Source organism: Callospermophilus lateralis, chromosome 19 (genome assembly GCF_048772815.1).
Source record: "Callospermophilus lateralis isolate mCalLat2 chromosome 19, mCalLat2.hap1, whole genome shotgun sequence".
In the NCBI taxonomy this organism is placed as follows: Eukaryota; Metazoa; Chordata; class Mammalia; order Rodentia; family Sciuridae; genus Callospermophilus; species Callospermophilus lateralis.
This window is the reverse complement of record NC_135323.1, coordinates 627,650-645,134: the sequence shown is the minus strand read 5'-3', so window position 1 is coordinate 645,134 and position 17,485 is coordinate 627,650.

The window sequence follows — 17,485 nt, the reverse complement described above, 5'->3', positions numbered from 1 at the left end:
CTCCGTGTCGCCTGCACCCCACTCCATGCGCACGGTCCAGAGAAGGCGCCGGCTCCTCCCCAAGTCCACCGTCAGGCCATTGGGTTGGCCCTGCAGGCTGGCCACTAGATCCCAGACCTCTTGGCTTTTGAAGTTGCCAGTTGGAGGCTCGGCCACTCCCCAGCAAGTCAGCAGGGGTGGCCCAGCAGAGGGGCTGGAGGAGGGTCCCCGCTCTCCCTGTGCAGAAGGCAGCTCCCCCGACCCTTGTGGCTCCTGGTGCTCGGGCGGGGGTCGGACACCAGGCCTGGCCTGTGGTCTCTGGGGTGCACTGGTTTTAAAAAGCACCGACCAGACCGACTTTTCCAGATGCAATAAATAGGAACTATCTAATGTAGTCACGTTCGCCTTGGGCACAAACTGTGAGTCCCTTAGGTGGAAAACAGGTCGATTTAGGGCGGAGCAGGGCTTGGGAACTCGTGCACTGGCCACTCTTGGGAAGCACCTGCCTTTGCAGCGCCACTCGGACTTCTGGGGTACTAACACGAGTGGAAATGGAAACTGGAGCTTCCCTGTAGATTGAGTGAACGGTCAGTGAGAGTGCGGCCTGCTGCTCCCGGCCAGCCACGGAGGGAGCCTGGGCCTGGCCTCCGACCCCTCTTCCTGCCACGGCTGCTCTGTGGGATGCCGTGGCCAAAACACCTCCCTGCCCTCCCCAGCTGCCCCCCCCCAGGTTAACAAGAGTTTGGGGGGCCAAGTCCTGCTCCAAGGCTGGGGACCACTCAGGACTGTGGCTCATGGAGGACAGGCCCCTCACCTGTTGGCAGGGGGCTCCCCCATCCGAGCCCCGGATGGGACGTCACAGCCCTGCCTCACAGGGTGGGACGGGAGTGGCCGCGTGGTGGCTGCCCTGTGTGCTGTGTCGAGGGGAGCATGGTGGGCTCTCCACCAGGACGGAGGCGCTGGGGCGGGGCGGTCCAGGACCCGCCACACGGACCAGTGTGCGCCTGGGGTTCCCTGGAACTGGACCCGAGTCTCAAGAACTTCGGGCTCCAGCCTACGCCTGGCCCAGAAATGGCTGGGGCTTCTGGGTCTGGAGAGCAGACCTTGCCATGGGGGGCTGAGACGTGCTGGAGGAGGGAGACACGCCAGGCTGGGCGCCCTCCTGGCCCGGCCCCCGCCGGCAGCCAGCTGGGCCTTCCCTAGAGCCGAGGAATCAGTCCCTGGAGGTCTGACCACGAGGCCGGGCCTGAGAGGCTCTGGGGTCCCTTCGGCTGGAGTTGGAGCAGGCTGTGCACTGCGGGGGTGGCCACTGCCCACCCGCGGCCCCTTGGGCACATGGGCATTCACAAGCCTTGGAGACTTCAGGATAGGAAAAGGAACCTGCTAGCAGGGTGCCCAGAGGGCCTGGGTGGGCAGCACCCAGGGGCCCCGCTACCCCCCGACTATCCCAGGGCGCCCAGCCACGGGCTAGGCATGGCGGTGGCGGGCAGAGTGGGGGGCAAGTGGCGGCCGTCCCCTCCCCAGGCCTTCTGTGACAGCCTCCCCTGCAGGCAGTGGGGAGGCCCTCCCAGGACCCCCTGCCGTGCTCCGAACCCCCGATTGTCCGTGGGCAGCGACAGGAAGGAGACGACCAGTGCTTCTCAGGTGCTCCTGGTGCTGGGGCCATGTGGGACTGCAGCCCCCCGTGACGGTCCTCCCGAGGGTCCTCTGCACTGCCTGGCCGGGCAGTGCTCGGAAAGACCACTTCCTAGGAAGGCCTGTCCTGGGGGAGGCGGTCGGCGCCCGGGTGCCTGGTCTGAACTCCCGCCACGCCCCGGCCAGCCTGTGGCCTGGCCAGGTCCCCTGTCTGTGAAGGGGCGGGCCCTGAGGACTGTTGGGAGCAGTGGCCTGCAGAGCCCTTGGCTGAGACCTGCCTCCCGAGTGCCGGGGTCTGGATCCAAGGTGGCCCTGAAGGTCCAAGCTCCAGGCCTGGTCCCCAGTTGGGGCTCTCAGGAGTGGTGGACACTGAGAGGGGCGTCCTCAGGGGCGTCCCCAGGGGCGTCTCTCGCCCGTGGGCGGCCACCTTGACTCCCCTGGAGATGCGGTCACGCTCCAGTGTGGGATGCTGACAAGCTGGACGCCACCTGCCCTGCGCTGGAGTGGCCGGGAAGGGTCAGCTGCGGGCTCTGCTTCTGCAGGGTCTGGGGAGGTCGCGGCCGTCCCTGAGCACCAGGAGTGGGGGCCTGGCGGGTTCTGGATCCTGGGGACAGGGGAGGGCAGGTGGCAGTGACCTTCCCGCCAGCAGCCTGGGTCCCGCACACACGGAGGGGAAGGCTGTTTCCCGCCAGCCAAGCGTCCTGGAAACCCCCTCCCTGTGGTCCCGCTTCTCGGTGGCCCTGCAGGGTGATGGGAAAACCCTCGAGGTCCACAGCGCTTGTCCCTGGAGGGAGGTCGGTCCTGAGTCACTGGACGCCTGGGCTTCCCGGGAATTCACTCGGGGGAGTGCCATGCCAGGCGAGGGCGGGTCCCCTGCTTCCAGCGTGCCAGGGGCGTGGCTCTGCCTGCTCACCACTCCAGCGTCCGGGCCACCGCAGCTCCCTGCTTGGGCCCCTGGGCACCAGGCGCTCGCCCGCCCGCCCCAGCCCCTGCCAGCCTGTGCTCTCACCCGCTGAGCTCTCCCGCCACACACCTGCACCTGAGCCCCACCTCCTCGGTACTGATGGTGGCCTTTTAAATCCAGATCGCCCAAGAGGGGAACTTCGCTGCCGGGAACAGAAACCCGTCCGCGGCTGCGCCCGTCCCAGGCTGCCCCGTCCCAGGCTGCCCCGTCCCAGGCTGCCCCCGTCCCAGGCTGCGCCCGTCCCACGCTGCCCCGTCCCAGGCTGTGCCGTCCCACGCTGCCCCGTCCCAGGCTGCCCCGTCCCAGGCTGCCCCGTCCGCAGCTGCGCCCGTCCCAGGCTGCCCCGTCCCAGGCTGCCCCGTCCCACGCTGCCCCGTCCCAGGCTGCCCCGTCCCACGCTGCCCCCGTCCCAGGCTGCCCCGTCCCAGGCTGCCCCGTCCCACGCTGCCCCCGTCCCAGGCTGCCCCGTCCCAGGCTGCCCCGTCCCACGCTGCCCCGTCCCAGGCTGCCCCGTCCCAGGCTGCCCCGTCCCACGCTGCCCCCGTCCCACGCTGCCCCCGTCCCAGGCTGCCCCGTCCCACGCTGCCCCCGTCCCACGCTGCCCCGTCCCACGCTGCCCCGTCCCACGCTGCCCCGTCCCACGCTGCCCCGTCCCACGCTGCCCCGTCCCAGGCTGCCCCCGTCCCAGGCTGCCCCCGTCCCAGGCTGCCCTGTCCCACGCTGCCCCCGTCCCAGGCTGCCCCGTCCCACGCTGCCCCCGTCCCACGCTGCCCCGTCCCAGGCTGCCCCCGTCCCAGGCTGCCCTAGAGTGAGCACCAGCGCGGTGGCTCCAGGTGACAGGAACTGGCTCAGTGCTGGGGCCAGAAGTCGGCAGGGCCCACCCTCTGCAGGCTGCGGGGACCCATTCCTGGCCTCTCAGCCCCGATGGCTCTGGCAACCCCGGGCGTCCCGCGGGGGAGTCACTCCCCTCTCTGCTGGCGCGGCCTCCTGGCTCGCCCCCCACCATCTGTGAGGACCCCGGCGTCGGACCTGGGCCCACCTTGCTCCAGGTGACCTCACCTCAAGCTCCTCGACCTGGCGGACGCCCCTTTTAGGAGGCTCACCGTTCGACCATTACACTTGTCAGGAATCGAAGGTGCCCTGTCCCCAGGAGTAAGTTCTGGCTGGGCCCCGTCACTGGGCAGACTGGCCCAGGCCACCCGCTCGCTGTTAAAAGGGGAGACAAGGCGCTAGAGCCTGTGTGCGCGTTGGGCAGATCCCAAGGGCTGACACAGGGTCAAGTTCGTGTCCTGTGCCCCCAAAGTCATCGGGGACCACCAGGTGGGAGGCGCTGCCGTGGCCCCCACAGGCCACCGTGGGTCGCTGACGTAGGTGTCTCCTTCGACCCTCCTCCAGGTGGCCACTGGGTCCCCTCTGACCCGGGTCCTTCCCCGAGGCTGGGCACAGGCTCCAGTGCGCGGCTCTCTGTCCATGGGCACTGACTGGACGCAGCCGTTCCTGGACACAGCACCCGATTCGCTAAGCGGGTCCCACTGGTGCCCTTTCCAACGCTCACCCTGGTGTCTTCGGAGTCTCACAGACAGATCTCGGAAGGACCCGCGGGGCCTGTGGCAAGGGCAGAGGGCTGGAGGCTGTCCTTTCCCGACCCTGCCCGGGCGCCTCATCTGAGAGAGCTTCCGCTGCCATCTCCACGCCCAGGGAGGCCCCGGGCAGGACAGGCCGGGCAGCAGCAGAGGCTGCGGGCCAGCTGACCCGGTTCCTGTCCCCGCACCAGAGCCGCAGCCGCGTGGCCCTGAGCACAGGGCTGACCTCCATGAGGCCCGATTTCCTCCCGTGGGATGAGAATGCCCGGCAGCGTCCGTGGCTGTGCAGGGGAGGTGGGGACAGTCCACTGAGCACACGGTGCCCAGCCTGGCCCAGGGGGTCTCAGAGGGGCTTCAGAGAGGAAATGGGGAGCCAGCCCCTGGGGATGTGGTGGAGCCGCGGTGTTGACGGGCCTGGGCCGGGGTGCCCCCGTGGCTGGGTGGTCTGGGAGGGTGCGGCTGGAAGGCCTTGGACCAGTGGACGGACTACAGCGGGTCGTCTGCGACGCCACTGAGTGCTCCACTGAAGCAAGGCTCCGCTCTGGGCTGTGACACCAGTGGCCTGCTTCTCCGGCCTTTGGACTCCGACGGGAGCTTCGCCCACCACCCAGGCTCCAGGGCCTCCGGCCGCAGACACCTGATCCTGGACTCTATGGCTCCGTGACCGCAGGAGCCGTTCCGATGGTAATCTCTGGCCAGCACCTGCCGGCTCTGTTTCTCAGGACACTTCTCGCTGATTCAGTAGCCAACAGGAGAAGCAGCCCGGCCACCTCTGCAGCCCCCGGCCGCGCCCACCCCTCACGCAGCGCTCGAGCCCACCATCCTCTCCTGGAAGGCCCCTGCCCTGCCCGCCCCAGGACCTTGGCACCTGCCTTTCTTCCCCTGGAGCCCCTCCCACTCTCCCTGGTCGCACCTTCAGTGCCACCTCCAGACTGTTCTGAAGTGGTTCCCACTTTTCCCTGTCACAGTGGCCACCATTTCCTTCCTGGCATTTCTTAGAGGGTTTTTGTTTCTGTGATTGTTTGCCTCATTCAAAGTCTCACTCAGGGTCCATTGTCCACTGACCTCAGCGGGAGGAGGGGTGACTGGAGAGGTGGCCCAGGAAGGGCAGGACCAGCTGAAGCTCTTGTCACCTCTGGGCGCTGCTGTGGGCGCCTGTGCTCAGCCCCCACGAGGGTCTCTGTGGACCACACGGACAGGCTAGCCTCACGACGTGCCCACAAAGGACAGGTCGGGCACAAATGCGTCAGTCCTTCGTCCCTTTGTGGAGAGGTGTCCCAGACATGGACAGCCTGGGGCCCAGACAGCTCCTGTGGGCACCTTCAGGAACCCGGAGACTCACAGGTGGGCCTGGCAGGACACAGCTCTCCATCACCCACTGGTCATCTTTCTCCATGGATTGTCCCTCTGCCCACTTCATAGAAACGGAGTCCCACACCACCGCATGGGGCATCCCGTCTCTCACGCTGCGGCATGTTCCTGAAGCTCACCTGCACTCGTACTTTGTCCTTTTCATGGCTGAATAATATTCTGTCCTGTGGACAGACCACATTTGGTTTGACCGTTCTTCTGTCCAGGGGCGGGTGGTGTCCCCTGCCAGCTACAGTGAACACTGCTGCTGTGGCTGCCCCTCCCCCTGCCTCATCTTCTGCCTTTTACCCGGGGCCTGGGTTTCCTCGTCTGGAAAACGGGTCTGGTGCGGGTTCCGGTCCTCCTCGCACTCACTCCTCGTGTCTGTGCCCAGCCTGCCACACCAGCTGGACCCGACACGCAGGACCACAGTGGCGCATGAGCCCGCGCCCGGGGGCCTGCCCGGAGGCGTCAGGGCTCATCAGCAGCTGTGCCCCAGCCTGACCCAGGGCACACCGAGGGCTTCAGACCTGCAGGGGAGGAGCCGTCAAGAGGCCACTGCCCACAGGGGGACAGGTTCCCGTGACTCGTCTAGGAGGTGAGACCCACACTGAGTGGCCACGGGCGTGCAGGGGGACAGCTCCGGTCCCTAGCCAGGCCTGAGGCTTGGCCAAGCTCCCACGACCCTCCCCGGCCGGCGGCCCACCTGAGCCCTGGACGCCCCTCCTCCGCCGTGTTTGATTCTCTGCTCTCGTGCTTCCGCGACGGCCGCGGGACTGCACAGCCCTGGTGGCCCCACAACTTCACTGGGACGACCGCGGCGACACCGCGGTTTCCTTCCCGTCCCTCCCTCTGTGTCTTGGAGACTGAAACCCTAGCGAGGGGTCATGCCCCAAGAGCCTTCTGGGCAGGGACCTGCGGCTCGGTGGCTCTGGTGGCTCTGGGAACAGCTCCGTGGGATCAGCTTCCGCTGTGACCAACCCTGAGGTGACCCCTGTCCCGCTGGCCTGCTCTGCCTCTCAGAGACCAAGGGGCAGGCTGTCCCCGAGCCCCGCGCAGGTCACCGCGGAGTCTCGCCTGCTCCTGGGAGCACCTGGAGCCTGTCCCACTGGGTGTCTTCCCACTTATCAGCCTGGGCTCCTCCTGCCCCCTGCCTGGGCCTGGCAGGCTCTGAGGGGTCACCAGTTCCTCGTCCCACACTGTGGCCAGAGGGCCCCAGAGGGGGGAAGCCTGAGGTGTGGCTCCGGGACCTCCCCAAGCCCTGGAAGTCCCTCCTGGGGCCAGCTTCCGTGGCTGACTGACTGACCGGGGGCTCTCCACGAGCTGGCCTCCAACTTGCAATCCTCCTGCCTCAGCCTTCTGGATTCCTGGGGCGACAGGCGTGTGCCACTGCCCCAGCATGGCCTCCCTAAAAGGCCCTTCAAACCTTGCTCAGTTCTGCTTAAAAAAAAGTTCCTCTGGGTACAGGTCACTCTTTGGTTGGCCTTTTTTTTGAAGTGCCCTGCTAGTCACCACCAGCCAGAAGGTGCCTCCGCCAGGCTGGCGGAACTTCCTTTTAAGTGGAAACGAGTTTTTAAAGTCGGCTCTGACTGGGGCAGCTCCGTGGTGGAGCACTTGCCTAGCACACAAGCTGCCCTGGCTCTTCCCCAGCTCAGCCTGAAGAGTGAGGGGTTGAAGTAATGGTGCGCCGCCGCGGTCGGCCACATCTCCTTGTGCAGCCTCCCTTGACCCGTCCTGACCTCCAGACCAGTGCTGCTTCATCGGCTGTCATACCCCTGGGCCTTTGCATATGCTGTTTCTTGTGCCTGGTGAACTCCTATGCATCCTTCAAAGCCCTGCTCAACATCAGCTGCTTGGAAGAACAGGTCCGGGCTTCTGTGGGCAGACGGGTGCCCTCAGCTGTGCCCCTGTAGTGCGCTGTGCCTGTTTTATCTGTGGCGGGGAGTTGCCCAGTGGTCATGTGCCCTTCTCTGTCCACAGAGACCCCCTTCTAAACACCAGGCATGGAGCCGGATCGCAGGAGAAATCAGTCATCCTGCTTTTTCTCCCGTGTTTGGTCCAGGGCTAGGTGTGTGATCCTGGTCAATGAGACGTAAGGAGGAGGAGAATTGGGGGATAAGAGAAAGGGCTTCCTGAAAATATTTTTCTCCCTGATAAAAATAGAGATCCTAGAGGAGAACCCTATGCTCCTGGGAATGTGATGTATGGTGCTGAGGCAACCATGTTAGGACCATGAGGCAAAGCCATGAGACACAGGAGTCGCATCAACAGCAGGGGCTTTCTAATGCCAAAGCAAGGTCAAGGGTGGTGGAGGGTGGAGGCTGGAGGCTCCCAGGGGAGGGAACCGAGGCCTGGAGAGGCTGGCCTAAGAATACACTGGGCACTTTACTATGGGGCCTGTCACTCCCACTGAGCCCCTCAGACTGAGGAAACTGAAGACCAGAGAGGGAGGGTAACCTGTGTGACATCCTAGAGCTGCTCTGGGCAGCATGAGACTGGGTCCCCTGACCTCAGAGCCCAGATTCCCAGCCTCTGTTCATCCTGGTACAAAACCCAGCGTCTGGGTGCTGCCGCCTGCCCAGCCCCCACGTGGAGGGTGACCAGCCTGGGCTGGGCGGGGCCCTGGGTCCTTTCCCTGCCAGGGACGTGGGGTGTGACGGAGCCTTGCCCACTTCTGTGAAGGAAATCTCCGCGATTCGTTCCTAGAAGGAAGAGCCACGCCCTGTACCGACCTGCCGGGCACAGGTGGGTCCAGTGGCCACCTGTCCACTTCCAGGAAAGGGTGGGGCAAGGCAGCGGCTCGAGGAGTCCTGGTCCCTGGGGCTGCGGCTCCTGACTTGGGAGGTGGCTCAGCAGGAGGCCTCGCAGGGCAGGGACACTCCTGTCCTCCTGGGGACAGGCCCTCTCTGTGCCTCAGTTTCCTTTTCTGCCTCCCTGGAGCCCTGAGCGGGGTCATGGGGCCCTTCAAGGGCCCTGGAGGTCACCCCGAGGCCCTGGGAGTCTGGTGACAGAACTGACCAGCACGTCCAGCCAGCCTCCCCCCAGCTGGGCACTGTGGATCCAGCCAACGGGGTCAAGAGTGTCCAGGGGAAAACAAGTCACATCTGCACCAAGCAGCCTCAGATCGTCCCCCAAACAGCGAGACAGCCATCCCCAACACGCTGGCCCTACTCCCTGTCACACGGCCCTACGGGAAGTCGAGGACCGCCCAGGCCACAGGCAAACTCCAGGCCGTCTGCATAGGGCTCATTTGCATGAGCATCCTCAGGGCTCATTTGCATGAGCACCCTCAGGGCTCATTTGCATGAGCACCCTCAGGGCTCATTTGCATGAGCACCCTCAGATTTCCTCTGTTGGGCACAGCTGGGAGGGCACCCAGAGCCTCGTGCTGGGCAAGCCCTGTGCCACCTGGCGAGCTGCATCCCCAGATTCTGTGTCTTTAGACTGAGTCAGTCCCCAGGGACCGCCGGGGACAGCCATCTGTCACCCACTGTTATCAGTAATGAACCCAGGCAGAAGGGTCAGAGGGTCCGACTCGGAGCTGATGTCCGTCATGACCTTGGGCCAGAACGCGGAGGGAGCAGAGACCCATTGTCCCTCCTCGTAAGGGAGGCTCAGTGGCCGGGAAGTGGACGGAGGCCCCTGGGCCGGGTCTGGAGTGGGCAGATTCCCAGTCTGAAGCTGTGCTGGGCTGAGCCCCTGGCTGTCGGCTGACACCCCGGAGTGCCACCCAAAGCAGCTTCAGCCTGGGTCACACGGTGACACACCTCCCTGCCGGTGACGAGCCCACAGCCTGCTTAGACACCACTGGAGAAGTCCACCGCGGGACAGCGGGCTTGCACACCTCCAGGGACACAGGTCTAGCCACCCTGCAGCGGCGGGATGCGGTGCAGTGACACCTCCCGCGGCCTCAGACCCAGCACCGGTCCCAGCTCTGCAGGGAGTGACAGTTTTGCTTTCAGAAACGAATGGACAGGTCAGGGTCCCGCCCCGTCCACAAGGAGGGACAGAGAAAGTCCCTGGACCTCCCCTGAGACCTGGCAGTCGGCCTTCCCAGGGCGAGGAACAGGGGCCTGGGGCCTGCAGACCTCGAGGGACGCTGTGTCTCCATGGGGCAGAGGGTCCCTGAGGTCCTGTCCTCGTGGGTCCCAGCCTGGGGAAGGGACTGAGCTACAGGACTGCAGAGGACGGTCCCCAGCCTGGCAGGGCCCGGGACGGGCTGGCGCAGCTGAGGCCCTGGTCCTGATGGACGGAGGCTGGGCCCACAGCTGAGTCGGGGATGGCCACAGGTGACCAGTGGGCACGGGGGAGTGGACGAATCGGACACGGATCGTGAATGAGGCAGCTCAGAACCAGGTCAGAGGTCGGTGACGGACGCCTGCCGCCCACTGAACTGACCCAGCGTCCTGGGAGGCCCGAGCTGTCCAGTGGGCGGGCTGCGGCCGGGTCAGGGGGGTCTGTGGGCACCTCCCTGGCCTCCCAGGGCTGCAGGGTCGGGGGCTGGGTGGCTTCGCCCACCACGACACAAGTGGCACCAAGAGGGGACGTTCGCTGAGCAGGCCCCATGCCAGGGCACGCGTCGTTTCCCGGGTGCTGCCCACTGCCTGCCCGGGGACAGAGCTCCCCAAACGCGCCCTCCCAGGCCCACCAGCTGCCAGATGGACAGCCGTGTCATGGCTCCAGTGGCCTCATGTCCCCATTTTCCAGAAAGCAGCCTGAGGGGTGACCTGGGACTCCCAGGGAGGGCTGAGGGAGCGGGCGGGCCGCGTGGTGGGCAGCGCCGACCAGCAGGGAGGAGACTCGGGCGCTGCCCACCACGCTGGGGACAGCACCACTGTGAGCTGCCACTTTCCTCCTGACCTCCCTGTCCCCAGGGAAATGCCACTGTGCCGAGAGCCATCTGGTGCTGGGGACGTGGGGCGGCTGGAGGCGAGGCGGGGCCTTCTTGCTCTCTCGCTGGGCCCCTCTGTGGCCTCCCTCCGTCTGTCCATCCACCCTGGGAGTCTTGCCCACTGGTGACCCTCACGGGCAGTCTGCAGAGCCCCCTGGCCGTCAGTGCGCACGTGGAAAGGGGGACAGGGACAGGGCCATGGGTGGTGCTGGCTTCCCGCGCCTCAGGGAGCAAGGGGACGGCAGTGCCACTGTCCCAGGCAGACTGGCCAGTGTCCTCCCGGTGACTGAGCTTTAGCCCCTGCCTGGCTGAAGCACCCATGGCATGGGCCGGCCATCCCAGGTGCTGCTGGGACTTGGAGATGAGATGACCGTGACCTCTCTGCAGCGCACTGTGCTTAACAAAGGGAGTGCCACCAACAGGCATGAGCCAGGACTGCTCCGGTCCCCATCTCTCTGGAAGCCAAAGTAAAACAGAGAGGTTGAGTAACTTGCCCAGAGTCATCCAGCCGTGGCAAATGGAGCCAGGATCGAACTCCAAGCCAAGGACCCCTGGCCACATGCACCCAGCTGCCCGGGGACGTCTGTGGAAATGACAGACTTGCTTGAGCTCATCACTGCTGCCCCTGCACGGCTCTTCCCACCCTCCGGTCTTCAAAATGGTGACTTAGGGTATCCCTCCCTCCTCTAGGGAGATGACGGTGTGGGTCCTCAAAGGCCCCTCGGGAACACAGCGCCACACCTGTCCTGGTTCTGACCCGAGGGGGCCCAGGTCCCGGCCTTCCCTCCCGGTGCCCCAGCTGAGAGGTGAGCACAACACCCCAGTAGAGATGGGGTGCCGGCGGCTTGGTGGGGGCACGTGGGGCCAAAGCTCGGCACACGGCCCTGCACCCGCCCCGTGCCCGCTGGGGGCCTCCGGGGAGCCGGCTTCCCGCCCCAGCCCTGGCTTACTGGAAAGGGCCCGGGTGGCAGGGAGGGACGAGGGGTCCAGGTAGCAGCCAGGCACACTTCCTGCCGGAGGAAGTCTCCCTGTCACTTCTGGGAACCCAGCTTGGTAACAGCGTGGTGCACTTTGACCCTAGTGAAGCGCTGGCCCTGGGGACAGCCCCATACTTCCCGGGGCCGCAGCTGGGCTGCATGGACCTCCAGGTCTGACACCTGTCCCACATCCTGTTCAGCCACCGTCCAGTGGGATGCCCAGCTGGGACTTCTGCCCACTGTCCAGGGGGCAGCCCAGCCCGGTCATCGAGGGAGCCCGGGCCAGCCTGGGCAGCCCAGACCCTGCTGATGAGGCAGCACGGTCCTGTTTCCTGTTACCCGTGGCCGTGCAAGTGGGGGACGCTGGGGCCTCTCCCGAGGCAGGCTTCCCGGAACGATGGCATTGATTGTCCCGAGAAGCCTGGCCCCGGGGGCTGGCGCACAGGCGGTGGGAAGGGCTCCCTCCCTCTCCTGGCGCATGATCCAGAGCCCGAGTGCTGGGTGGGAAAGCCCTCCGCAGCCCAGACCTCCCCTGTCCCTCCCGGGGGCAGCCGCCCCAAGAGCCTGCTGAGGCTTCCACATCTCCTGGGTGTCCCCAGCTCCCAGGACATCCTGGGTGTGGGTGCAAGGGGGCAGAACTGGGTGGCCCACTGGTCCTCAGCCCTATCCCAGAGGTCTCCGCCTTCCTATTTTACAAACAAGGAAACTGAGGACCCCTGCCCCTGCCTGGCGGCAACCTGCCCACTCAGCCCTCCCACCCGCTGCTGTCCCAGCCCCAGCCACAAAGGCCTGCTGGCCACCACGGTCTAGCTCTTATGGTCCCCACCGCCCTCCTGTGGGGTGCCAGCCCAAGCCTGGCCGGCCGGGCTCTTGCAGCCCCCAGGCTGGTCCTGCGGGCAGGCTGCAAGGGTCTTCCTCAAGCCACATCTGACCACATCAAGCTGTCCCTGGCATCAGGCCGTCGCTCAAAGCCAGGCCCCTTGGTGCCTGTGTGGCCTCATCTCTCGGCGACCCCAGCGGTGCCAGAACACCTGGGAGTCCCCACGGCGCCTCGGTGGCTCTGCTCCAGCCCGTGTCCACCTGGGGAGCGTCCCAACGCCTTTGCTTCTGGCTCCTCTCACCACCGCCTCCTCCTCGGGAAGCCCCCCCGGATGCCCAGCCGGGGCAGAGGCCTCCCCTAGCGTCCAGCCCTGCACAGTCCGCGACAGCAGGCACACTGCCGTCCTCCGCCGGACTGGGGGCTCCTGGGGAGCTGGCACAGAGGAGGAGGGGACACGAAAACGCCAAGGGACCCAGGACAGGCACCGACGTTCAGCCTCGGGTGGATGAAGGAGCGGGCAGGGGGTGAGACGGAGGGACGTATCAAAGACCTAGTGACCAGAGCCAAGAGGGCCAGCGCCAGGAGCTGGGGTCATCTTTCAGTTCCGCTTTTTTGAACCCCCTTGGGACATTTAGGAACCCCCGACGGGCTGGAGCTGGGGGAGGCAGAGCCGCCTCCGTGGGGGGAGCCCAGGGGGGTCCACAGGGCGCCCCAGTCTCCCCTGCAGCGGGGGTGTGGCCTAGGATGTGGCAGCCAATCAGAGCAGCGCCCAGCCTCCCCTGCAGCGGGGGGTGTGGCCTAGGATGTGGCAGCCAATCAGAGCAGCGCCCAGCCTCCCCTGCAGCGGGGGGTGTGGCCTAGGGTGTGGCAGCCAATCAGAGCAGCGACTCCGCAGACCCTGGGCGCAGTGGGGTGAGACCCCGGAGGGGTGAGAGCCTGGAGCTCTGGGCGGTGCACCGTGGGGACCTCACGAGCTGGCCCTGGGGGGACAGGGACGGGGTTTCTGCTTGTTTTTACACGTGCGGGCTGTCTTTCTGGGGGATCTGTGAGCACCCCAACATCTGTTCCGTTTGTTCTGTTTACATGAGCTGCATTTGGATTCTATTGTTGGTGACCCAGATTCTTGGAGACCCCCTTGGGACGCCACATCAACCTGGGTGGTTTTATTTTGGGACAGGGTCTCACCAAGTTGTCCAGCCTGACCTTGAACTTGCTATCCTCCGGAGTAGCTGGGATTACAGGCCGCCACACGGGCAGTCAGTGAGACGCAGGAAGAGCCGGCCGGGGTCAAGGTCAGCCCGCAGGACAGTGCAGGGTGTGCGGGGCCACTACTCAGCTGGGTTGGAGAGGGGGTGCAGGGGGTGCTGGCGGGAGGCAGATCCACGCTGCAGATGTCCAGTGCCATTCTGAGAGCTAGCTGGGGGGCCGCCTTGCCGCAGCGGGACCCAGGGATCTCTGCCTCAGAAAGCGCCTTCTAGAGGGGACCACGAGGCTGGGAGAGCGGGGGACCCGGCAGGAAAGCTGCACCAGTCCCAGCAGACAGTCCTCGAGACCAAGAGGAAGCCCGGGGCGTCTGGATGGACACGGGTTCTCCACCCTGGAGCAGCCTTGCTTGGGTCTTGGGGTTTCCTGGCTCGGGGTGCACTTGTGACCTCCCAGCCACGCTGACACAGGGGCAGCTTAGAAGTGAAACCCAGGGCCACAGACTCCAGACCTCTGTGGCCCGCTGCAGCCTGGGGAGCAGGGGGGAGCCCAGGACCACTCCTGCTGAGGGGAGGTGCCACAGTCTGGCTGGGCACAAACCAGGAGCCACTCCAGCAGGAGCAGACTTTTCCGAACCCACCCCCGCGGCCCTTCCGGGAACGCCACCCACCACTGGAACTCTCTCACCCTCCACCGGGCTCCTGAGAACTCAGAGGGAACTCCAAAGTCATGGGCGCCCGGGGCAGCAGGAGCCGCCCTATTGCCGAACAGCAGGGGTCTATCTACAACTGAATACACAGCCTGTTCCAATCCAGCATCACCCAGTCACAGCTTGACTTAAGTATCCTCATCTTAATGGCTGCCCCCAACCATGCTCTGGGCCTTTCTGACTGGCTGTGGCTCTCCACAGGGACACAGAGGGGGCAGCTGGGGGCGGGGGTGCAAGGAGAAGGCGGAAGTGCTGCGAGAATGGAAAGAAGGGCCGTGGGCACAGAAGGGCCGTGGGCTCCCAGCTGTCCCCGCAGCCCCGAACCCACTGACCCACCGGGAGCCGTCTTTGCCCAGGGGCGTCAGGGAGCACTGGGAAGGGAGCCGGTGGATTGCCCCACGCTGAGCCACCAGTGTGGGTCCCTCCAAGTTCGCAGCGGAGGTTCTCTGTCCCACACTCAGTCCTTTGTGTCCTCTTGGCTGTGTCCCCAGTCCTTCCTCCCACTCCATCCAGTGCCTACTGCCAGGTCCACCCTGCCTGTGTCACCTGGACCTCGATGTCCCTGTCTCCCGGTCCCTGCTCTTCTCCCTGACAGTCCCCAGCCAGCAGCGGCCCTGGGAGTGCACAGCTCCGTCCTCCCCCTCAACCTGCTGTCCGCATGGCCTGAGGCCCCCTGGCTCCTCTCCAATGTCCTCCTCACCTGCCTGCCTTTCCACTTCTCCCAGGTGCTGTACCCCTCCTGCCCCAGGACCTTCACACATGCTGTCCCTCAGCCCAGTAAGAACTGCTGGAGACAAGCAGGGCTGTCCCCCCACCCACCCCGGGCTCCTCCCACTCTGATTCCTCTTCATGTCGGGCCCTCTTCGTCGACAGGGGCTTGGGGGCCACTTCTCCACACAGGCAATGGGGAGGGAGGGCTGTGGGCTCTTGGGTCCATTCATTCACCCCACCCCTCTGCCCCCTGTAGGCCACAGGAGCCCCGAGGGCGGGGCCATCTGCCCAGATGTGCACTTAGGAAGCCTCTCCGCTGCTGGGTGGACGGTGGTTTGTGGGCCTCGGGAGTCCAGTGGGGAGGCTCCTGGGTGTTCTGCTGAGAGACCAGGGTGACCACGGGACGGGAGAGGAGCGTGTTCCAGATGCGGAGGTCACATGGCGAGCATTTGGCAGTGGCCATCAGCGTCCCACCCAGATGCTGCCCCTGACCCCATCGCCTTTGCTGCCCCCTCCCAGGACCTTTCTCAGTGGGCAGTGGGCCCTGCGCTGCTGTCAGAGCGCCATCCATGTGCTGCTAGAACCAGCTTCGCCCTGCATCCCAAGGCCAGGAGCCTCCCTGGGATTCGCCCCCGGGGTGGGCCCTCTCAATGGCGAGGACATAAGGACTCCAACTCACTGCCCCGGTGACCCCTGGCGCTGACCCCTAGCACGTCAAGTCTCCAGCCCTCATCTAGGGTCACCCTGAGTGGTGGCCGCTGGTCAGGCGTGGGGCTGGGAGGAGGGAGGAGGAAGGCCACCAACCCGCAACCTGAGCCTTGAGCGAGGGCGTCACTGAGGACGGGGTGCAGTCACCTTGGGGACACACTGCTACCTTGGTTTCACGTGGCCCGAGTGCTCTGGGCAGTGGCAGGGCTCCCCTGCACATGAGTTCACCATCCAGCGTGTCCCTCCCGGCCTCCGGCGGGCCAGCTGGCCTCTTCCTGGCCCGGGCTGGGCGAGCTGGGGCCAGGGCATCTGCAAGGGCAGCAGGGGCCAGCTCAGGGCTTCCTGGCAGATGCCTCCCGGAGATGGGGCCGGAGACGAGGCTGGAGACGAGGCCGAGACGAGGCCGGTCAGAATGTAACAACCGGCTCCCCCCAGCCCAGGACCTGACTCCCCCCCAGCCCAGGACCCGGTTCCCCCCCAGCCCAGGACCTGACTCCCCCCCAGCCCAGGACCCAGCTCCCCTCCAGCTCAGGACCCGGCTCCCCCCAGCCCAGGACCCGGCTCCGCCCCCCAGCTCAGGACCCGGCTCCCCCCCCCCCAGCCCAGGACCCGGCTCCCCAAGCCAGGACCCAGGCTCCCCCCCCAGCTCAGACCCGGCTCCCCCCCCAGCCCAGGACCCGCTCCCCCCCCGACAGCTCAGGACCCCGCTCCCCCAGCCCAGGGACCCGGCTCCCCCCCACACACAGCTCAGGACCCGGCTCCACCCCCCACAGCTCAGGACCCCGCTCCCCCCCCCACAGCTCAGGACCCGGCTCCCCCTCCCCCACAGCTCAGGACCCGGCTCCCCCCACACACAGCTCAGGACCCGGCTCCCCCCCCACAGCTCAGGACCCCGCTCCCCCCCCCACAGCTCAGGACCCGGCTCCCCCCTCCCCCACAGCCAGGACCCGGCTCCCCCCACACACAGCTCAGGACCCGGCTCCACCCCCCACAGCTCAGGACCCCGTCCCCCCGCCCCCACAGCTCAGGACCCGGCTCCCCCCTCCCCCACAGCTCAGGACCCGGCTCCCCCCCCCACAGCTCAGGACCCCGCTCCCCCCCCCACAGCTCAGGACCGGCTCCCCCCTCCCCCACAGCCCAGGACCCCGGCTCCCCCCACACACAGCTCAGGACCCGGCTCCACCCCCCACAGCTCAGGACCCCGCTCCCCCCGCCCCCACAGCTCAGGACCCGGCTCCCCCCTCCCCCACAGCTCAGGACCCGGCCTCCCCCCCCCACAGCTCAGGACCCGGCTCCACCCCCCACAGCGCAGGACCCGGCTCCCCCCCCACAGCTCAGGACCCGGCTCCACCCCCACAGCTCAGACCCGGCTCCCCCCCCCACAGCTCAGGACCCGGCTCCACCCCCCCCACAGCTCAGGACCCGGCTCCCCCCACACACAGCTCAGGACCCGGCTCCCCCCCCCACAGCTCAGGACCCGGCTCCCCCCACACACAGCTCAGGACCCGGCTCCCCCCCCACAGCTCAGGACCCGGCTCCCCCCCCACACAGCTCAGGACCCGGCTCCACCCCCCACAGCTCAGGACCCGGCTCCCCCCCCAGCGCAGGACCCGGCTCCCCCCAGCTCAGGGGGTGTCTCAGGGATTTGCCTAAAGGCACCGCTGCCTGGGTCCCTGGCAGCCCTTGAACCTGTCACTCAAGGCCCTGAGGACCCACCTCACTGGACAGAAGGAAGGTCTCCAGGGACCAGAGCCTGCTTCCTGAGGCCCTCTGCCTGGAGAGCTCCCCACCCACCCGACCCCCGGCCCCTCTGCCTGGGGGCCCACAGCCACACTCCCTCAGACAGGGCCAGGGGCCAGGCACCCTGCCTTAGGCCACTCCAGGGGCTGCTGGTCCCTGCCCTTCCTGGCCCCTCGGAGACCTGGGCCAGGGCTTGATCTGGGGCTGAAGCCCTT